At 40.3% G+C, this 24,450-nt stretch overlaps 1 protein-coding gene across 1 annotated transcript in view; it reads right to left on the bottom strand.

The window, feature by feature from the left end:
- Positions 1-21,595, bottom strand: part of STK38L (serine/threonine kinase 38 like) — a 79,811-nt gene extending 58,216 nt beyond the window's left edge. Inside the window, exon 1 of the mRNA XM_082850757.1 lies at positions 21,530-21,595. The gene's annotated coding sequence lies outside the window, so the exon portion shown is untranslated. The remainder of the gene's footprint in view (positions 1-21,529) is intronic.
- Between the last annotated feature and the right edge of the window lie 2,855 nt (positions 21,596-24,450).

Raw genomic sequence — 24,450 nt, 5'->3', positions numbered from 1 at the left:
GGAAATAGCCAAGCAAGTCCAGGAAGCGCAGCGAGTCCCGGGCAGGATAAACCAAAGGAGAAACACACCAAGACACATAGTAATCAAACTGGCAAAAATTAAAGACAAACAAAATTATTGAAAGCAGCAAGGGAAAAACAACAAATAACATACAAGGGAAATCCCATAAGGTTAACAGCTGATTTCTCAGCAGAAATTCTACAAGGCAGAAGGGAGTGGCATGATATACTTAAAGTGATGAAAGGGAAGAACCTACAACCAAGATTACTCTAGCCAGCAAGGATCTCATTCAGATTCGATGGAGAAATCAAAAGCTTTACAGAAAAGCAAAAGCTAAGAGAATTCAGCAGCACCACCAAACCAGCGCTACAACAAATGCTAAAGGAACTTCTCTAAGTGGGAAACACAAGAGAGGAAAAGGACCTACAAAAACAAACTCAAAACAATTAAGAAAATGCTCATAGGAACATATATATTGATAATTACCTTAAATGTGAATGGATTAAATGCTCCAACCAAAAGATACATGCTTGCTGAATGGATACAAAAACAAGACCCATATATATGCTGTCTACAAGAGACCCACTTCAGACCTACGGACACATACAGACTGAAAGCAAGGGGATGGAAAAAGATATTCCATGCAAATGGAAGTCAAAAGAAAGCTGGATTAGCAATACTCATATCAGATAAAATAGACTTTAAAAAAAAGAATGTTACAAGAGACAAGGAAGGACACTACATAATGATCAAGGGATTAATCCAAGAAGAAGATATAACAATTATAAATATATACGCACCCAACATAGGAGCACCTCAATACATAAGGCAACTGCTAACATCTGTAAAAGAGGAAATTGACAGTAACACAATAATAGTGGGCGACTTTAACACCTCACTTACATCAATGGACAAATCACCCAAAATGAAAATAAATAAGGAAACAGAAGCTTTAAATGACACAATAGACCAGATAGATTTAATTGATATTTATAGGACATTCCATCCAAAAACAGCACATTACACTTTCTTCTCAAGTGTGCACGGAACATTCTCCAGGACAGATTGCATCTTGGGTCACATATCAAGGTTCAGTAAATTTAAGAAAACTGAAATCATACAAGCATATTTTCTGACCACAACGCTATGAGATTAGAAGTGAATTACAGGGGAAACAATGTAAAAAACACAAACACATGGAGGTTAAACACTACATTACCAAATAATCAAGAGATCACTAAAGAAATCAAAGAGGAAATCAAAAAATACCTAGAGACAAATGACAATGAAAACACAACAATCCAAAACCTATGGGATGCAGCAAAAGCAGTTCTAAGAGGGAAGTTTATAGCTATACAAGTCTACCTCAAGAAACAAGAAAAATCTCAAAATAAATAATCTAACCTTACATCTAAAGGAATTACAGAAAGAAGAGCAAACAAACCCAAAGTTAGCAGAAGGAAAGAAATCATAAAGATCAGAGCAGAAATAAATGAAATAGAAACCAAGAAAACAATAGCAAAACAATAAAACTAAAATCTGGTTGTTTGAGAAGATAAACAAAACTGATAGACTATTAGCCAGACTCATCAAGAAAAAGAGGGAGAGGACTCAAATCAATAAAATTAGAAATGATAAAGGAGAAGTTACAACAGACACCGCAGAAATACAAAGCATCCTAAGAGACTACTACAAGCAACTCTATGGCAATAAAATGGACAACCTGGAAGAAATGGACAAATTCTTAGAAAGGTATAACCTTCCAAGACTGAACCAGGAAGAAATAGAAAATATGAAGAGACCAATCACAAGTAATGAAATTGAAACTGTGATTAAAAATCTTCCAACAAACAAAAGTCCAGGACCAGATGGCTTCACAGGTGAATTCTATGAAACATTTAGAGAAGAGCTAACACCCATCCTTCTCAAACTCTTCCAAAAAATTGCGGATGAAGGAACACTCCCAAATTCATTCTATGAGGCCACCATCACCCTGATACCAAAACCAGACAAAGACACTACAAAAAAAGAAAATTACAGACCTATATCACTGATGAATATAGATGCAAAAATCCTCAACAAAATACTAGCAAACAGAATCCAACAATACATTAAAAGGATCATACACCATGATCAAGTGGGATTTATCCCAGGGATGCAAGGATTCTTCAATATATGCAGATCAATCAATGTGATACACCATATTAACAAATTGAAGAATAAAAACCATATGATCATCTCAATAGATGCAGAAAAAGCTTTTGACAAACTTCAACACCCATTTATGATAAAAACTCTCCAGAAAGTGGGCATAGAGGGAACCTACCTCAACATAATAAAGGCCATATATGACAAACCCACAGGAAACATCATTCTCAATGGTGAAAAACTGAAACCATTTCCTGTAAGATCAGGAAAAAGACAAGGATGTCCACTCTCACCACTATTATTCAACATAGTTTCGGAAGTCCTAGCCTCGACAATCAAAGAAGAAAAAGAAATAAAAGGAATACAAATTGGAAAAGAAGTAAAACTGTCACTGTTTGCAGATGACATACTATACATAGAGAATCCTAAAGATGCCACCAGAAAACTACTAGAGCTAATCAACGAATTTGATAAAGTTGCAGAATACAAAATTAATGCACAGAAATCTCTTGCATTCCTATATACTGATGATGAAATATCTGAAAGAGAAATTAAGGAAACACTCCCATTTACCACTGCAACAAAAAGAATAAAATACCTAGGAATAAACCTACCTAAGGAGACAAAAGACCTGTATGCAGAAAACTATATGACACTGATGAAAGAAATTAAAGATGATACCAACAGATGGAGAGATATACCATGTTCTTGGATTGGAAGAATCAATATTGTGAAAATGACTATACTACCCAAAGCAATCTACAGATTCAATGCAATCCCTATCAAATTACCAATGGCATTTTTTACGGAACTAGAACAAAAAATCTAAAATTTGTATGGAGACACAAAAGACCCCGAATAGCCAAAGCAGTCTTGAGGGAAAAAAACGGAGCTGGAGGAATCAGACTCCCTGATTTCAGACTATACTACAAGGCTACAGTAATCGAGACAATATGGTACTGGCACAAAAAGAGAAACATAGATCAATGGAACAAGGTAGAAAGCCCACAGACAAACCCACGCACCTATGGTCAACTAATCTATGACAAAGGAGGCAATGATATACACGGAGAAAAGACAGTCTCTTCAATAAGTGGTGCTGGGAAAACTGGACAGCTATACGTAAAAGAATGAAATTAGAACACTCCGTAGTACCATACACAAAAATAAACTCAAAATGGATTAGAGACCTAGTAAGACCCGACACTATAAAACTCTTAGAGGAAAACATAAGAAGAACTCTCTTTGACATAAATCACAGCAAGATCTTTTTTGATCCACCTCCTAGAGTAATGGAAATAAAAACAAAAATAAACAAATGGGACCTAATGAACCTTAAAAGCTTTTGCACAGCAAAGAAAACCATAAACAAGACGAGAAGAGAACCCTGAGAATGGCAGAAAATATTTGTAAACGAATCAATGGATAAAGGATTAATCTCCAAAATATATATACAGCTCATGCAGCTCGATATTAAAAAAACAAACAACGCAATCCAAAAATGGGCAGAAGCCCTAAATAGACATTTCTCCAAAGAAGACATACCGATGGCCAAGAAGCACATGAAAAGCTGCTCAACATCACTAATTATTAGAGAAATGCAAATCAAAACTACAATGAGGTATCACGTCACACCAGTTAGAATGGGCTTCATCAGAAAATCTACGAACAACAAATGCTGGAGAGGGTGTGGAGGAAAGGGAACCCTCTTGTGCTGTTGGTGGGAATGTAAACTGATACAGCCACTATGGAGAACAGTATGGAGGTTCCTTAAAAAATTAAAAGTAGAATTACCATATGATCCAGCAATCCCACCACTGGGCATATACCCAGAGAAAGCCACAATTCAAAAAGACACATGCACCCCAGTGTTCACTGCAGCACTATTTACAATAGCCAGGTCATGGAAGCAAACTAAATGCCCATCGACAGATGAATGGATAAAGAAGATGTGGTACATATATACAATGGAATATTACTCAGCCATAAAAAGGAACTAAACTGGGTCATTTGTTGAGACGTGGATGGATCTATAGACTGTCATTCAGAGTGAAGTAAGTCAGGAAGAGTTAAACAAATATCGTATACTAACGCATACATGGGGAATCTAGAAAAATGGTACAGATGAACCAGTTTTCAGGGCAGAAATTGAGACACGGATGTAGAGAACAAATGTATGGACACCAGGGAGGGAAAGCCGTGGGGGGGCGGGGGTGGTGATGGTGTGATGAATTGGGAGATTGGGGTTGACATGTATGCACTGATGTGTATAAAATAATGACTAATAAGAACCTGCTGTATAAAAAAAGAAACAAAAAACCTGAGCCTAGGGGGTTAGGGGAGGGATGAAGTGGGAGGTTGGGGTTAGCAGATGTAGCTTTTGTATACAGAATGGATAAACCACAAGGTCCTACTGTATAGCACAGGGAACTATATTCAGTATTCTATGATAAGCCATAATGGTAAAGAATATTTAAAAAAGAATGTATAAAAATTTTTTAATAAAAAATAAAAAAAGAAAGTACATGTAGTATATGATCATATGTACGTATATGTACCACATGCATATATACATAGATGTATATTTCCTATTTCTTTGTATGCATAAGAGAAAGACCAGAAAGAAAGTCACCAAAGTACTGTTAATAATTATATTTTTTTCCTTGATACCTTTTCAAATTTTCTAATTTCCTGAAATATCACTACATGCCTTTCATCACCAAGGGAAAAAAAAATTACTTTTAAAGTAATTTCAACCAATACGAATACTAGAATCTCTTCAGATTTATCTGTAAGAAGTTATCCATGAATGCCAGTCCTTGACTTTGTCTTTGAACTCTCAGGGAGAGGAGTCACCCTTCCCTATGCCTTTAAGCCATACTCTACAAGGATGAGCAATACACCTGAGTAACACACCCTCTTATCTCTTCATCCTACTGGCAGTCTCATATTTCTTGCTGTCATTTCAACTTAAACACCTTACAGGTAACTCATATTTAATTATGTCTGAAAGTAAATACATAACTCTTCCCCCACAGCCCATCTTCTAACAACCCGATTTCTAGCCATGGCACTAACCTTTCTCCCAATCAGATAGCTTAGAAAGCAGCCTTAATTCATCTCTCCCTTTCCCATTTCAGGTTCATTAATAAAATCTGTTGAAATCTCGCTCCCATCCCATCTTACTCATCATTCTTACTTCCATCACCATGCAGTCCAGGCCCTGACTGCACTCACTGTCAGTAACATGACTGTACCAGTATTCAAGTGGGTCTTCCTGATGCCATTCTCTCCCTTTGCTAAATCACAGCTCCTTATACAGAATTTGGATGATGTCATTCCTAGGCTCAAAAACTTTTAAAGCCACCCCCTTTTTTCCATTCCAATCTAAATTTCTTTGCCTGGCTTTTATTAAACCCCATAATTTGGCTCCACCCTTACTACTTAACTTAATTTTCCATTATTTTCCAGTCTCATCCCTCATCAACCAACAGACACGCCATAATCAATCTTACCACCAAGCCCTGATATATCTAAACATAAAAATGGCCCTTCCCTTCCCCTCTACTTATATTTAAAGAACCTAATGAATATTCCCTCTTCTACAAAGCTTTTCTTGATTTCTCCAACCTCATTTACATTTCACTTTTCAGAACTTGTCTAGTGTGTGGGGTGTGTGTGTGTGTGTGTGTGTGTGTGTGTGTGTGTGTATGTGTGTGTGTGTATAAGTTCTTCACCTATTCATCCACTGATGGACACTTAGGTCATATCCACATCTTGGCTAGTGTATATAATGCTGCTTGAACATGGAGGTGCAGATATCTTTTCCAGTTAGTGTTTTTGTTTCCTTTGAATATATTCCCAGAAGTTACTATGTAATTTTGACTCACTGATCAAGTGGACTTTAAGCTTAAAATGGAAGCAGCGGTAGAAAAAGTCCAGATATTACCGTAACTACGAAAGAAGCTGGTCATGCTCTTAAAGAAAAAATGACAATAATGCATAGGGTCTAACAAATTATTTACTGCAGAAAAAGAAATGGGAAGGGTGTGAGCAACAATGTGGTCTTAGGTCCCTGCAAACCCATGTCCAGAATATGGTATTAAATAAAGAAAACTGACATTTTAAAAACAAGTTAATATAATACCACTAAGCATTGCTGAGATTTGATGGTATGGGACTCTGAACTGGAATAGAGCGATGGTGGAAAAGGAGAAGCATAAAGAACTGCTGGTTTGCTCTTGCACTGTTGGTGGGAATGTAAACTGATACAGCCACTATGGAGAACAGTATGGAGGTTCCTTAAAAAACTAAAAATAGAACTACCATATGACCCAGCAATCCCACTACCGGGCATATACCCTGAGAAAACCATAATTCAAAAAGAGTCATGTACCACAATGTTCATTGCAGCTCTATTTACAATAGCCGGGACATGGAAGCAACCTAAGTGTCCATTGACAGATGAATGGATAAAGAAGATGTGGCACGGGGTTCCCTGGTGGCGCAGTGGTTGAGAGTCCGCCTGCCGATGCAGGGGACACAGGTTCGTGCCCCGGTCTGGGAAGATCCCACATGCCGCGGAGCAGCTGGGCCCGTGAGCCGTGGCCGCTGAGCCTGTGTGTCTGGTGCCTGTGCTCTGCAGTGGGAGAGGCTACAACAGTGAGAGGCCCGTGTACAGGAAAAAAAAAAAAAAAAAAAAAAGATGTGGCACATATCTACAATGGAATACTACTCAGCCATAAAAAGAAATGAAATTGAGTTATTTGTAGTGAGGTGGATGGACCCAGAGTCTGTCATACAGAGTGAAGTAAGTCAGAAAGAGAAAAACAAATATCATATGCTAACACATATATATGAAATCTTAAAAAAAATGGTTATGAAGAACCTAGGGGCAGGACAGGAATAAAGATGCAGACCTACTAGAGAATGGACTTGAGGACACGAGGAGGGGGAAGGGTAAGCTGTGACAAAGTGAGAGAGTGGCATGGACATATATACACTACCAAATGTAAAATCGATAGCTAGTGGGAAGCAGCCGCATCGCACAGGGAGATCAGCTCGGTGCTTTGTGACCACCTAGAGGGGTGGGATAGGGAGGGTGGGAGGGAGGGAGATGCAATAAGGAAGAGATATGGGGATATATGTGTATGTATAGCCGATTCACTTTGCTATAAAGCGTTATAAAGCAGAAACTAACACACCATTGTAAAGCAATTATACTCCAATAAAGATGTTAAAAAAAAAAAAAAGAACTGCTGATTTGGAATATGTTAGAGACTGAAGCTGACATAGAGACAAACTGAGCTGTAATGGGGACTTCGACATTTGGGATAGCTGCTAGAATTCTCCCACAGCTAAAAATCAAGGCATCTGATAAATGCCTCGCTTAGCCTTCCATCTCTCACATAGGGAAAGAAACATTCTGGATATGAATGCAACCACTAGGAAGGAATTAGCCGATTAAATGGCAACGATTAATTGGGAAACCTCAGAGTAATTCTGAAGTTGGTTACAATGGCTAGGGATGGGAATGTGGGACATAACTAGGGAACAAAAATTACAAAAAGTTCAGAGAAAAGTAAATCCTGCTTGAGACTATAAAAGGTAAGATATGTCATACGTTTCAGCAAGTTCTCAAGAACAGAATTCTAGTTAAACTAGCCTTGATTAATTTTTTTAAACATCTTTATTGGAGTATAATTGCTTTACAATGTTGTATTAGTTTCTGCTGTATAACAAAGTGTATCAGCTGTATGTATACATATATCCCCTCCCTCTGGAGCCTTCCTCCCACTCGCCCTATCCCACCCCTCTAGGTGGTCACACAGCACAGACAAAGGTGGGTGATCGCTAAAAATCAGCAAGGATTCAGGAGGAACAAGTCTTGCCCAGTAACTTTATTTCTTTTCTTGGCAAATCTACAAGGCAAACAATCTATGTGACTCTCTGAAAGGTACTTAACAAGCTCCACTCTCCAATTCTTTTTAGGGGGGTAAGGGAGAAAGATGAAGAAAAATGGGCTGAGTAATACATGTGTTGATAACTGATTAAGCAACAAAACCCAGAATGCTCATAAGAAAGTTCTGCAAAACTCACTGGGCTTAGACAGTTATATTACCAATGAACCAGATAACGCTTTTGACAACATCCTTATCAAAACATGAGGATGAATAGATCCTAGAGAATAATCAAAAGTGGGGCAGCAGAGTCAGAATCCAAACTAATTTTTACAGAAGGTTAACTTTAACAAGTGAAACTGAATAGAGGGAAGGGAAAAATTATATCTGGATTCAAAAGCAATCAAATGCTAAGTATAAATTGTGATAAACTGTTATATACATAAAGAACTAAAGTTTTTGTTGAATAAAGCTTGCCACAAATTAAAAGTGTGGAATGACTGCGCCCAAAACTTACATGACCTTCATCTCAGGCTGAGTTAACAGACACAGGTTAGGAGGAGCACGGTGAATGCCGTACTCTTTGCTGTATTGTTGGGCTCATACCTGGAGAAGCTTTCAATGGTCGGCAATGCCCTATAGACAGCGTGAAGGGACAAAGTAAAATGTTCTCGTAATTTGAAAATTAAGTCCTCTCCGGGAGTAATAACAGCATGAAACAAATCAATTAGATAGTAATTCCAAGAAAATGTGTAATTGAAAATATTGAGAATATCCCAATGCAATCAAAAGTGAGCAGGGTGTACTTTCTGGGAGGCAGGATTAGAATGTGAATTAAGAAAGCTGAAACCTTGTCAATTGCTTTTCTTCTGGCTAAAGGAAAGACTGTGTTAATAGAAGAGTTACATTAATTAAGAGTTACATTAAGAGTTCCATTAATCTAGGGGGTGGGGGAAGCAGGAATTTAACAAGCAAGGTTTTGCCTGCATTCCCCTAACATTGTCTGAGGTGGAGATGGCTGACCATATCCAGAGCAGTGCTGGGCAGGTGCATCCTTATAAAAAAGAGGCTCCATCAGCTATTCTGGCTTAGTGACACTCCTCATGAGGATGACCCATTTTGATTAGAATGACCACTTCCTACGTACATTGTTCTACTGAGGTGACAGTGCGCTGATCAAATGATGCAAGCTTCCGTTCTACTCACAGTGATATTAACAAATTCATTAGTTGACATTTTTGTTTCTATGTCAGTCTCCTGGTCACTTGCTAAATGTAAGTAAATTCTAGAATCCTGAGTATTTCTGGACACACACACACACACACACAAACACACAAATTCACATCTATGTACCTGGAAAAGTGAGACCTATATCTTAAATATGACAATCTATATATCCAGATACTACACACCTGTGAAGTTCTGCTTCTCTTTATGACAACTGTAATTTATCTAAAACTGAACCACACATTTTAAGAGAGAAAACTAACGAAATGTAACACATATGGAGGAGAGTGGCCAGGAAGGTAAGAAGTCTGGAATCCATGATATTTGAACAAATTAAATGAGCACGCTTAGCCTGAAACAGAGAAGGCATAAGACAGCTGTCCTCAAACATCACTCTTACAGTGATACAAAATTCTCTCTAATTCTGTGATGACAACCAGTTGAAAGCTGCATAAGGAAGAACTTTCCAATTTACACTGTTCCATGCCTGGCACATAGAAAAAGCTCAGTAAGTTTTGGCACACGATAAATGTTCACAATGTTAGCTATGATTGGGTTTTAAGATATAAAAAGTGTCATGAGAGAGATGCACAAGATGCTGTGGGAAAGCAAAGGAGGAGCACCTAACCCTGAACAAGAGGTGAGAGGTCAAGGCAGGCATCCCTGAAAGTGGAGATGCCTAAGCAGAGTACTAAAGAAAGCACAGGAGTTACCCAGAAGAGTATGGGAGAGTGCATTCCAGAAAGTAGCATGTAAGACCCAAGGTCAGAGAAAGCTAGAGGTTCAGTACAGCTGCAGAGGTGTGTAGAGGGAGTAATGAAAGATAAGGCTAGAAAAGCAAAAGGGCACCACTTCTTAAAGGGACTCAGGCTCGCATGCCATGTTAAGGAATCTGGAGGAGGCGATGGGGAATCATTGGAAATTTTAACTGTAGGAGTTACATAATCAGATTTACATTTTAGGAGAACCCTTTTGGCAGCCACATAGAAAACGGAAGACAGCAAGACTGGTAGCAGAGAGATGGCTATTTTAGTAATTTGGAGTCCACGTGAAGATACTGACACTGAAAAAGGGCCGAGATGGATAGAATTCAAGAGGTAGTAAGGAGGACTTAATAAATAACTGGATGTGAGGGATAAACAAGAAGAGGAGTCAAGGATGATTTCCAGATTTATGGCTGGGGCAACCAAAGAGAGAATAACATCATGCATTGGAGGAGGTAAGAAGCATGAGAAAGATTCTGGGAAAGGAGAAGATAACATTGACTCTTGCGGAAAACACCCTGGTGGTGATATCTAGGAAAGAGATGGACCATGGGGTCTCAAGCTCAGAAAAGGGTCTGATTTGGAAGTCATCATCACAGGGTTGTCAAAGAAGAAGATATCGGAGCATATGAGACCATCCAGACCCCAGAGTGTGTGGAGTGAGAAGAGGATCGGAGACAGAAGGCTGGAGAACACCAACCACTGAAGAGAATGAAAGTCAGCAATGCTGTGATCTGTTAAGTTTCTTATCTTTAGGCGAGGAACTGAAATCTTTAGGCAAAGACTAAACACCCACTTACCAGGGATTAGAGGGAATTCACAGTAGAGAACTGGACTATGTGACCTCTACAGCATCTTTCAACTCCACAGCATCTTTCAACTCTGAGTCAAAGACTTTAATTCAATCCAGTGTTTCTTACAATCTGAGAAAACTTTTTATCACTGTTAACAGAAAAACTAAAATCATACCTATTTTTATTCTTTGGCTTCGTTTGTCCAATGATGAAAAAACATTTTGAAGAACAAGTTTCTTATTTGATGATGTTTTCATAAAGGGAAGGAGGACCTGTGTTGACCTAGAAAGGAAAACACAGGCTCTAGAGCTAATTTCTTATCCTACTCTCCCCTCTATGCGTCCAGTTATACGGCTGGTATCAGGATGCAGTTTTACCCAAACACATGTGCCTACTTATTCCTCCTTTCCCTTTCTGTCACCTTGTACCTGACTGGGACTATACATAATCTATGGTTATAAGTCTTAACATTTCAGACAGGTAGCTATAACTTTCACTAGTATTTAAAGTGTGTTGGTTTCTGTTTCCATTTCTGCTCAATTCTAAAAACAGAGAGACACAGGTACATAAACAAGTTTTTAAACTTAAATCCAGAAATGTTTGATGAAAACAAGCTGTCATTTTTGGCACAATTCACCCAGGGTATTTTTAGACAACACTACTTGCGCTCAACTTAACCTTAAAATATGGCACTGGCCCCACCAAGTGGCACCTGGAATGGGTGTTAGAGGTGCTTGACCTCCGTCAACTATATGCCCCTTTTCTCCCGCCCCCCGAAGATGCCTCTCCCGCCCCTCGGCAAGCCTTCGTTTTCTTCCCCTGTCCTGCCTTTCGCTTTCCTCCTGGTAGTGGCCATAGATTTTATTATCACTAATGGCACTAAAGCTAACACAGCTGTCAACACCGCCGCCCCCACCCCCCGCCAGAAATACACCTAACTGGGGTCTACAATGAACTTTTCAGTTGTCCTTAGAAAACAATTTAACTATATTCTGTGTCAGTGGCCCAACTCACAGGACAGAAAAAACAAATGGCTGCAGAAAGTAAACCTTTGTGAAAAGAAACCTTGAGTGCTTTTTAGCTCTGGCAGGCTAATGTCGAGACTCAGAATCATGACTTGCAGATGCAGGTTTCTAAATGACCAAAAAAGGTGGAAGCAGGACAAACTAGAGACAATGGCTGACACCATTTGAAGTTTAGAGTCATGCTAAGTAATTACAATATAATAAGCGCTAGCATAGAGAAGATGAAAAAAAAAGGCTATATCCAGAATAAAAGGACTTTAGCACTAGATACTACAATTCTGGGAAACTTTTAGGGCGCCATAAAACTTGATGGGAAAGGTAAATAGTTATGTTCCTACCACAATCCCCTCTCCCTCAAGTCAAGTGCTCCTGAAGCCATGCTCTGATGCCGCATTCTCCTTATACGTCAACCCTACTTGCTCCGGGCACTCATCAAAGAAAAAGGTTTTAGTGGATTTCTTCTCCTCTATCTCTCTGGCTAATGGTGTCATTACCTTTTCTATTTAATTTCACAAAATGGAAGCAAGAGACATTTATCCCTGGCAGCAGGCTGAGTGCGAAACACAGCAGAGGTGCTTCCACAAGGCTGTAAGAGGCAACAGAAACACTTCCTTACAGAAGCTCAGAGTGCTAAAGCTGAATAAAATAAATATAGAAAAACACAGCAAAAATAAAGTTATTTTATTAGGACAAGTTCGTTTATCTTATCCAGCCTCTTGCCCCAACACTAAAATAATCCCTCAACAGCCTCTTACATTCTATGCTATAATGTTTTCCTGCTGCTTTTTGGCCTGAAAAACTCCTACTCACCCTTCAAGTCTAAGCTCAAACACTACCACCTCCCTGGAAACCTTCTTTGATTCTCCCAGATAGGTGCTCCCTTTCCTTAGGTGCTCCCCTGAGTGCTCCTTCATTACAGCAGCTACATGACACTGCAATTATTTCTAAACCTCTAAGCAGCCCTGCAGGTGCCTGCCTGCTTTCTGAGTGCACACCATGTCTTTTCATCACTGCATTTCCTGGTACTCGACACGTACCTCATAGGTAATTCACAGAGTCCAAGAACTCCCTAGGTCTCAACATGAAGGGGCATCACCCATTCATCCAAGTCTCTCCTTTCCAATCCCACATGGTTTAGAACTTCATTATCTATCTCCTAGATTATTTAAATTAGTCTCTTCATTGGTCTTCCCATTTCTGGTCCCTCTTCCCTTGAATCCGTTCTGTATACTCTTGCCTCTGTAACATTACTAAAGTATTGATAATACTTTAATTAAATATACCAGGTTGAGCAGTTGATGATGCAGAAAATGAAAAGCTGAAAAAACACCTGTTCCCTAAACTGAATGGGCTCAAGTCCAGTAGGGCAGAGAAGTAAATAATTAACATATAATTTATCAGGTGTTGTACAGATGTTACCAACTCATGCTAATCCCTCTGCCTAGCATGTCCTTCACTCATAAATGGTCAATTCCTATTTCACTTTATATAAGAAGCCTTCCTAATCTCTCCAGCCAGAAGCGATCTCTCCTTCCTCTGCTCCCACAGGGCCCTGTTACTTGCTTATCACTTTCTGCTTGAATTACAGTTATTTGTACCCATACATTTTGTCTCTTACTGGATTGAAGCTTTCTAAATAGAAGGGCAATACATTTTACTTGTCTCTATTTTGCCATGGTACCTAATACAGTGCCCAGAAAATAGCTGATAAATGTTGAAGTGTGATGATTAACCTCACTAAAATATTGAGTCTGTGATTAATTTAGGATTTGCCAGTATTAAGACTATCAGTGGGTCAAATACATACAATTCAAGACTGAAATTTTTCCACTCTAGCCACAAAAATAGAAAGTCTATTCTGTTTGGCGAGGTAATAGTGGACATATGGAGAATATTCTCAACCAGATTTGAAAGATGTGTCCAAATGAAATGGATCTCTATTGTAAAAAGACAACAAAAGGTAACTCCCTAGTCTTCAAAACCAGACAATTAGCCCCTGCTGACAAATACAGAAAAATTAAGAAGGACAAACATGGTGTGGTATTTCCATAATGGGGGCAAGTCAATGGACAAATGCTCAGCTAAGTAAAAATGTCCACAACTCAATAAAAACTAAATTTAATAAAACAAGATACTGGCACAAGATAATATTTCAAAAATGGTTCATTACATAAGCTCTCTGATCTCTCAAATAACACAACTTTCCAGAGGTGAATACTTGCAGCTTATCCATTCTTTAAAATTTATAACCAATTTCCTAAAACAGGGCTACTGTAAGATACCCCATCAAGCCCTTGTTAGGATCCCCAATTCTTTAATTTCACTTTTTTTTAAGCTAACATTTTATTGTATTGTATTGTACTGTATTGTATTGTACTGTATTGTACTGTATTGTATTGTATTGTATTGTATTTTTTGGCTGCCTTGGGTTTCGTTGCTGCACGTGGGCTTTCTCTAGTTGCGGTGAGCGGGGTCTACTCTTCGTTGCGGTGCGCGGGCCTCATTGCGGTGGCTTCTCTTTGCAGTGGCTTCTCTTGTTGCGGAGCACAGGCTCTAGGCACACGGGCCTCAGTAGCTGCAGCTTGTGGGCTCCAGGAGCTGTGGCTTGCGGGCTCTAGAGCGCAGGCTCAGTAGTTGTGGCACACGGGCTTAGTTGCTCCACAGCATGTGGGATCTTCCCAGACCAGGGCTCGAACCCCTGTGCCCTGCATTGGCAGGCGGATTCTTAACCACCACTGTGCCACCAGGGAAGTCCTAATTTCACTTTTGAAAAAGTATCTGTCCTCCCTCCACCCCATTCCTTCATCATAATTGTTCTAGTTAAATCCAACAGTTGTGTGCAGGATGAGGTAGACAGCAATTTAACTATCATTCACCTGAATCACAAGAATTGAGAACTTAAAACATTTTATGATTTAAAATGCAGAACTAAAGCTCCAACTTCTCAATTTTGACCAAAAAAGAAGTTCAAAGCTCAAAACTATAAGACCTTTTAAGAAAACGCTGGGCTACAATGATATATATCTGCTCCCATTTGGCTTGAATGAAGTCAGAACATTTGATCGTATCATTTATTTCAACATTAAAACTGCTTAAGGCAAGAACTGTCTCATCAACTAACTTTATAGAAGCCTTAGCAAACTACCTGTAGCAGCTTTTAATCTAAAGACCCGAATTTAAGTTTGCTTTGAGGATTAAGTGAGAAAATGTATAAAAATGCTTTATAAAACTCTAAAGAACAATACAAATGTAAGGTGTTACTAGTATTATTCTTACAATAAGCTCTCTCCAAGAGTAAATCCCCCTCTATAGGAAATCAGAAGAGAGCTGAAATATTTCTGTATACTTTTCGCAAGAGAATTTATGCTCCACATCAAAAATGTAAATAACTCCTAAAAAAGGAGGGAGGACAGGGAAGAAAGAAAATTCAGGTGGGACTAGAAGAAGGAGGTAAATTAAATAGCAAAGGAGAAGTTTTTGTAATAAAATAAAGTAATATAAGAGAAAGCAAACCTGGCTCTTAGGAATCAGTTTCTAACTCTGCCACTTAACTATCTACTCATCTACTCATGAGGCCCTGGTCCCTTCACCCCACTAGGCTTCAGTTTCCTTGTTTGTAAGTAGTAGAGATAATAACTCAGAGGGTTGCTGTGGGGATTAAATGGGATAATATTTATATAGAGTATTTAGCACTATATCTGGTGCATAGTAAGTGTTAAGTAAATGATTACTGTTGTTGATAAAATTATTACTAGGGGCTTCCCTGGTGGCACAGTGGTTGAGAGTCTGCCTGCCAATGCAGGGGACACGGGTTTGTGCCCTGGTCCAGGAAGATCCCACATGCTGAGGAGCAGCTGGGCCCGTAAGCCATGGCCGCTGAGCCTGCGCGTCCGGAGCCTGTGCTCCGCAACGGGAGAGGCCACAACAGTGAGAGGCCAGCGTACCCAAAAAAAAAAAAAAAATTATTACTAGACCTGCACCCTAACTGGTGACATTCAGAAAGAAAAAGGAGCCAAGAACATGTCAGTGGGGAAGATGATATACAGAGAGCTAAGTCTACATACCACCGTTAGGAGACAGTGTGTGAGAAATACAGATTACACAGAGCATTTTTCATATTAAATGCACAAATTACTTCCTGTGCCTCCAGGACGGCAGAAGGATCTAGAGAAGCGTAGCCAAAATCTCCGAGTCATAAAAGCTGAAGAGCGATGACTGTACAGAAGAACAAGACCAAGAAAAATCTGAGGTGCTTATTGATGTGTACAGAGGCGTCTCTGATTCCGAACTTTCGATTTTCTAAATATTCATAGACAGAATGAAAGCGAAGCGCCATAGCAAAGACACAGCAACTCTGCTTGCCCAAAATAGATGGTATTAGCATCGTGCAGAGTCATTTAAGTTTCTGCCATCTTGTTCTTTATTCTGGGGAAGTGGTTGTATCTGCGGTTGATTTTGAGGTGTTAACCATTATTAACTCCATCATATTTGGTAATTGCAAAAGCAGTAAAAGTGCCCCAAAATTAGGAAGAAGAGGAATAGAATCCCCTCCTGGGGCTGATGTAGAGATAGCAAATAACTGTAAAAGGTGAAAGAACAATGGATGCTGCCTTTGCACATGGGCTCAGTGACTTACACACCCGTGGAATCGATAAGAATCAGCAAAAGACAAGGAAGACAGGAAACCTTCCATATGTGTGCCCAGAGAATCAGCACCAATTTGGGTTGTCAGCTGGTCTGGTGTTAATTCAGGGGAAGACAAGGAGCTTGTTTAAGAATTTAAAAGTTGAGCACAGTACAAGTACTACTATCGTAAGCCACAGACAAATTGCCAAAGTTCGAGGCCTTTCTGAATTTACACAACATCAACCTGAATGGTCAGCTCACTATCTGACCTGTACCTGCTAAGGTCTCAGGGAGGCTACCTGTCTCAGTGGACTTTCAATGCAGACAAAACTAGCCTATGGGGCTTCCCTGGTGGCGCAGTGGTTGAGAGTCCGCCTGCCGATGCAGGGGACACGGGTTCGTGCCCCAGTCCGGGAAGATCCCACATGCCGCGGAGCGGCTGGGCCCGTGAGCCATGGCCGCTGAGCCTGTGAGTCCGGAGCCTGTGCTCCACAACGGGAGAGGCCACAACAGTGAGAGGTCCACGTACCGAAAACAAAACTAGCCTATGATGGGAAAAGATGCCCCCAAAATTTCTATCAGCAAGGAGGTGAGAGTATGTGTCTGATTTCTCTTTGAGTTTGCCCAACTCACACTCCTTTTTACTGAGAATAACCTTTCAAAACAAAACCCGTACTTAAAGGAATGTGGAACTTTTTACAACAAAGCATAGTGGACTTAAAAGCATCTCCCTGAAATTATGAGCTGAAGATCCTGAAAATTTTATTAATCAGGGGGTGGTAAATGGAAATAATATGCCAGCACTGCTAATTCAAGCTGTGTGGAAAAAATTTCTTAAATTTGTTTTGCCATTTTTGTCTTATTGTAATAATATAAATACATGGGCTTTAAATCCTGCTTATTGTTCTGCCACTTATCCCATTAGGTTTTACAGTCATCAGGGTTTTCTAGAATCTACCACACTCACACAAGGAGAGAACACTTATATTCATTCACAGAGACTGTGCCTCTGGAGCTCTACTTAAAACTATGAGTATGGTCGATCAGTGCACTGACAAAGGTCTCCATCTTGCTAGACGGGTAAGGACAGGTAAGTACCCCTACCACTGCCTAGACATACTTTTTTTCCCTAACATTTAAATCCAATTGAGTTTACTGTGATTTCAATACCTAGATAACCAATAACAAATACGAACCATTCCTGAAACTTCATAAACAAGATCAGTTGGACCATTCATTCAAAAAAGAAGCATTTACTGTGTAGGCCTATACTGGGCCCAGTGCAATTCTATAGCACCTTTTATTTCACAATCCCAGAGAGCTTTCAAAGTTGCCCTAACATAAAGTATCAGTGATTGAACTTCTCTCATTTTAAGCATGTACAACACTCTATTCAAAACACTGATTCAGGCATTATAAATTTAGCTGTTTGTGGAAATAAAAACTGAAAGGGCTGAGAATGACAGTCAATCATTAACTAAATTCCAACTTCACAATTCAATCCAAAAAATACCCAGTGCCAAGTGGTTTAAAAAAATCGCAAGCCAAATATACAATGATTCAAACATTCCACTAGGCAAAGGAGCTAATATAGTTATAACTTCGCACTTATAAATCCTTATGGGTATTGCTTCTAGGTAATAAGTCAAATTTATCAAAAGTCCCACTCAATGATTACATTTAATCTGCACCAAGAGCAACTTCCAAAAAGAGATTAAATATCTAACATGCCAAAAATAAGTTATTTACCTGGGTTTTTTGCTATCTTGGAGCTCTTTCTAGAAAACAAATCCCTAAATTTAAGTGCCAGAGGAATGTATTTTTCCAAATCAAGTCTTTGAAACTACAGACCTGAGAAAAGCCATCAAAAGCGGGAGATAGGGCTTCCCTGGTGGCGCAGTGGTTGGGAGTCCGCCTGCCGATGCAGGGGACAAGGGTTCGTGCCCCGCTCCAGGAGGATCCCACGTGCCGCGGAGCAGCTGGGCCCGTGAGCCATGGCCGCTGAGCCTGCGCGTCTGGAGCCTGTGCTCCTCGACGGGAGAGGCCACAACAGTGAGAGGCCCGTGTACCGCAAAAAAAACAAAAAAACAAACAAACAAAAAAAAAACAAAAGCGGGAGATAAAACAAGGAGAGTGGTTAAGCAGAGGGATGCAAGTATAAGCCAGAATGCCTGGGTTGCAATCCTTGTTTTACCATTTTCTAGGTACCTCAGTTACCCTGTCTGCAAAATGGGAATAAAAACACCTACTCCATACAGTTGCTGTAAGGATTAAACCCAGGTAGATTAGTACTGTAAGGGTTTAGAGGCAAGCAGCATTATATAAAGTGTTTGCTTATGATGACTTATCATATGACTAGCTCATCCAAATCATCTACACAAATGCCTTTCTCTACTGAAAGCCTTCCTTAATTAGTCTAGTAGAATTTAACCCCTCCCTCCTTGGCTTCTCCACAAAATGCATTGTGTACTATAGTTATTGGGTATATTTCCCTCCCATGAGGTTGGAGACAGAGACCACAGTTCATCTGAGTGTACAGGACAGCAAATACTTCATTGTTGCCCTTCAGTTTCCTCTCTCTAAAAGTTCTGAACAACAATATCCTGTCAATTAGCAAACCTTTACCTGGAGAAAGGAGCTTTATGTAATCAGCACACTTAAGTACTGGGCATACCTTGCTAAATGTTATAAGACTGAAACAAACATTTGAGGGGTTGGAGTGGGGGGAAAGAAGGATTCACTTAATATTTTTATAACTAATGACCAAGGTTACCTTTTTAAATTAATTTTTAAAAATTTCTTATGCTTTAAAAGCTTATTCTCATTTTTTCATTCAAAAAGTCTATGGTGCTTTTAATATAAAAATACAGTAGCATAATTTCTGCATATGTCAAGTCTACTTAATCGTAACTTGACCATCTGCTGATTTTAACATTACTTTGAGATACCAATCTTTCTGGCTTTGATTTGTGCCCTCTTTTCTCTCACAAAAAAGTGCCACACACATACAAAAAAGCTTCCAACTTATCCCAGATCACTGGGAAAACACTTTCTAAAGTGTTATCCTACTTCGCTAACATAATGATGTTGCCCTTACTTTGAGAGGACAGAACTTTTCTGAAAACAAATGGCTGAATTGAGTCCCTTGCTTTGTTACCGCTTTCTACAAAGTACAATTCTTCCTTTGTTTTTATAGCGTCTTACCTATTGAAATTAATTTTTTTCTGGCATAAAAACTGCTGAGGACACCTTCTTAGTTGCACAAATATTCCTGGCCTCTACTCTTTGATTTATTTTAAAACAAACTCAAAAACAAAAGGCTAAAGAATTGCACTCATTTAATGTGGTTTTTCTAAGTCTAATTTTTTCATTCCCCAGTGGCACGGCCTTTCAAAGGATTACACAAACTACACCCAATTTGTTTCTCATTCTAAACATAACCCAACCAAATGGGGAATGTTATCAGCCATCTTAACAAGGAGAACACCACAAAGCTAAAACCAAACCAAAGATCGAACCAAAAAAAAAAATTTTTATCCATTGTACCTCCTTTGAGATTAGGACTTTTTTACATAAAGGTACTTTGACGTACCTATGCAATGAACAAATGTCATCATAATTTAACATCCTATTTTGGACTAATTTCTCTCCCCTCAAATAATCACAAGAATGGCCAATTCACATACAATACCTCTCAGCTACTGGGTAGAGAGTATAATAAACGTAATTGTTTTATATATCCTGAGGCATACAAAGAAAGGCTACACAAACACAAAGAGGTTTCCAGTATCTTATATACATTTATGATTGAGACAAAGAACTTGCAAAAACCTGCCCTCAGTAAGCAAAACTGGGCTTAAACCACAATAAACCCTGCCTTTAAGTAGGGAGACCTGACAAGTTTAAGCCCCCAACCCACTCACACCCCCCAAAAGACTAAGTCTCACTCCCTTCTTACAGCTAGGAGGCATAATTAAAACACTTGTAAGTTGTTTCCTCAGACTCTAGTAGTAATAAAGCTAATACTCAGGCCACCTTCTCCGAGCAATCGGCTTCTATCAAAACTTATCACAAGTTGCATGAAATAGACAGGAGCGTTGGTTTTGCATTTTATCAAGTGAATAACAACAGCATCACACTTTTTGGAGAAGCCACTACTCCCAGCACCACCAGCTCTCCCAGCCCCCCTCCCCATTTTTTTTTTTTTATGTCTTTCCTCCAAATTTACAGTCTGAAAAGCGGTCCCACGAAACAAAAGTATCAGTAAACGGGAGTCAGTCCACTGGTTTTGAAAATAAAGTTTGTTCTTTTGCTATCAACCTGACAACTTTTCAAAGGTGAAACGTCTCCTCCTCAATCGGGCACAACCTTCCCTATTCCCATACCAAATAACCACTCATTTGCCCCCGATAGTAAATGTGAAAAAAGGGAGTGGGAGAAAATGATGTTGAAAAGAAGGGTCTAGGATTCCAGTGGTAGGGACGGATTTTGAGACCGGTTTTGAACACTCTGTGTCTTCTGGGAGCTGGGCAGCTTTACTGTGTCTATCTGAGAAATGTTTAGCAATCTGACGCATCAGTTTTTAGGAATGGTACACAAACAGCCCCCACAATTTAAGAGCCATGCCCAGAATCCTTCCCCTCGGTGGCATCGGCTGAGGGCAAGGGAAGGGAGAGCGGGGGATACAGGACAGGATCCGCGACATTTGTTATTGTTTATGAAGCCCAGGCAGGGACCGGGAGCGTGGTGCTTGGGGGCCGAGGAGTGGAAGGCGAAAGGAGCAGGGAAGGACAAAGATGCCTCCCGGAGCTCGAGGCCACCTCTCCGGGCACCCGGTGCCAGTACCACCCCGGGAAACAAGAGGGCCAAGGCCGTCGCCGGAGCTTCACCGGAGACATTTCCAGCCCCGAAATTAGCCCGGCTTTCCCTGGACAGCCAAAGACACCTAAGATCGTCTACCGCTCCCGCTCTCAGAGTTGGGGCCGGCGCGGCGAGCCGAGCGCCCCAGCCCCCTCCGCCGCGGAGCGCCGCATCCGCGCACTCACCTGCCTCCGGTCGCTCCAGCGGCCGGCTCAGCCTCCGCACGGGCCGCAACCGACCCGCCGCCAGTCCGCTCCCTTCTGCCCGCTCCGCCCTCGCCCCGCCCCCGAGAGGTGGGACCCGCCGCCGCGCCGGAATCTCGGAGCGGCCTCCCTGAACTCTCGCGAGGCCTCCCTGCTCCGCTTCTAGGTGGCTGGGCCGGTCTGGCTCGGTCCTGACGTCATACGCACCACAGCCGGAAGTAGCCTTCTGTCGTCAACGCAGTCAGCCCCCCTACCGCCCCTCCCACCTGCACCTAGTGAATTCGTGACTGACCCTGGAGGGGTTGTTTGGGGAGTCACCGTTTCCCTCCCTCATCAGCCTCACCTCACTTCCCCCTTCTCTGCTCAAAGCTAGTTCAGGCCACTCTTGAGAGTGGCCCAGTGTGTTGCCACATTAGTCACGTGTCCTAAATGTCGCCAGAGTTTTTCTTGATGCTTCACAATGCAATGTGAATGTTAGAGGAGGAAAGGGGCTTAGAGATCATTTCAATTATTTTTTTGGAACATAACTGTAGAGCAGAGTAGGAAAATGTGATCAACAAAAATGGATTGACTGACCTAGTTGCCTAGGTAGTAGCTGTGGCGTCTAGAAGCCACCCAGCTTCCTTGATCCTTTTCCTTTTCATCATGACTCAACTGTAGAGACTAGAGAGGGATCCACATTTGGAAAAGCTACCAAAATAACTCCACGGTATTCATGAAAAACTTGCTTGGGTTATTTTGGAAAATCTAAAATAACTGACAATACTGGGCTGCTTATTTAGGATCAGAGAACTAAGAGGAAAATCACCTGCCTGTAGCATGACTCAGAAAGGATGGCTTTGGGAAAATGATGCGTTTGAGTTTATATTGGGCAAGCCAAACAAGAGAATAGTTCCCAATTATTGTTGACAAATTATCTTCTATCTGAATAGTGGAGATTTTATTAAATACCATTTACTTGTAGTCTGTTAAGACAGTATACAAAGCTAGTACTGTGCTTGCAGAAAATATAATTCAGAGATGCCAATCATTATCTTTAAGTTTCACCAAGAGCAGGTGACATGTACGAAAGACTTAGGGAAGAATCTTAACATCACTTCTATTTTTTTTTTCACTCTGTGCTTTTTCATGCATAGCTTGATAGCAGAAAAAGCACTATGTAGTCTGGTAATTAGTGTATTCTTGGGGAAATCAGTTCATTCTATATCATACGGTCATTTTGAGGCTCAAATGACAATTGCCATATGCGAGCATGAAGTTTAATTGTGATCAAACATGCTCGACAGAGGCCTGTACACCTCTCTCCCTCCACCACGCACATACTACTTCAAGTGGGTAGGATTAAGAACAGTTTATGGAGTATTATATAGCAAATTTATGTTTTCAAATGCGCCGTGCTATTTTCATGGAGCTAGAGTAATAGGGACTTGTCTAGGGTGTCAGACTAGGATAACATGAGGCAGGCTAAAGCTTCAACTTTTAGTTTCTTAATTGAGGCCATTCCAAATAAATTGCCCCTGGTTGTTGAAGGTACCTGAACTGAATCAAATTAGATCCAACTGCTCTTTTGGAAGTTTGGTGAAATCTATGGACCCTTTTTCAGAATAGTGTTTTTAAAGGCATAAAATAAACTACCTAGGGCTATAAAGGAAATTGATTATATTAATACACAATTATTAAAATAGTTAAAAAAAAGAGGTTTTGATATAGTTCTGTAGTAGGCAGCTTCTAAGATGATTCCCAATAATCCTCACCTTCTGGTATTTCTGTCTTGCGCAATCCCCTCCTCTTGAGTGTGGGCTGAACCTAGTGACTTGGTTTGGGTTTTTTTGTTTGTTTTTAAGTTTTTTTGATGTGGACCATTTGTCTTTATTGAATTTGTTACAATATTGCTTCTGTTTTATGTTTTAGTTTTTTGGCTGCGAGGCAAGTGGGATCTTAGCTGCCCGACCAGGGATCGAACCTGCATCCCCTGCACTGGAAGGCGAAGTGTTCACCACTGGACCACCAGGGAAGTCCCTTGTGACTTGGTTTTGAAAAAGAGAATCTGGCAAAAATGATGGGGTGTTACTTCCATGATTAGGTTACAAAAGACTCTGGCTTCCATCTAGTTCATCTTCTCTTGCTCCACTTCTTACTCACTCTGATGAAAGCCAGCTGTCAGGCTGTGCCCTGTCTTATAGAGAGGCCCACGTGGTACAGAACAGAGCAAGGTCTCCAGTCAACTGCCACTGAGGAATTGAGGCACCCAGTCCAACAACCCATGAGGAACTGAATCCTGCCCACAACCACTGTGCCTGGAAGCAGACTCCGTCCCAGTGGAACCTCAGATGACTGCAGCCCCAGCTGACACCTGGACTGAGCCTGGTGAAGGACCCTGAGCCAACAGACCCAGCTAAGCCTTGCCAGATTCCTGGCCCCCAGACACTGTGAAATAATACGTATTTATTTTTTAAGCCACGAATTTGGGGGGGACAGTTAATTTATTATACAGCCATAGATAACTAATAGGTATATACTTGCTTCTTTATTAATGTATTAAATTACAAGATCAATACCTACAGTAATTTTGCAGTAATGATGCACATAAACAATATTTTGAGATATCTGCACCAACTTTAATGTGGTAGAAAATATGTATGAGTTCTATTGGGGACAAAGTCACTGGTTGCTAATATTACTGTGGTTTGCTGACTACCTTCATAATGAAAGAAATGCTAATTTTCAACTAGGTAGGGCTTAGTGAAAAATACATTTATGCATATATATTATTACAGACCCAGATTAAGAACACTTAGTCTAGATAATAAATTTTTTGGTAGGGCTTTCCAAAACTCTTATTATCAACTGTCTTATTATCAACTGGAATTAAATAAACCCAGGTAACCATGGCCATTGCAAAC

Source organism: Leucopleurus acutus (assembly GCF_964270905.1).
Source record: "Leucopleurus acutus genome assembly, chromosome: 11".
Lineage (NCBI taxonomy): Eukaryota > Metazoa > Chordata > Mammalia > Artiodactyla > Delphinidae > Leucopleurus > Leucopleurus acutus.
This window is presented reverse-complemented; position numbering and strand designations above follow the sequence as displayed.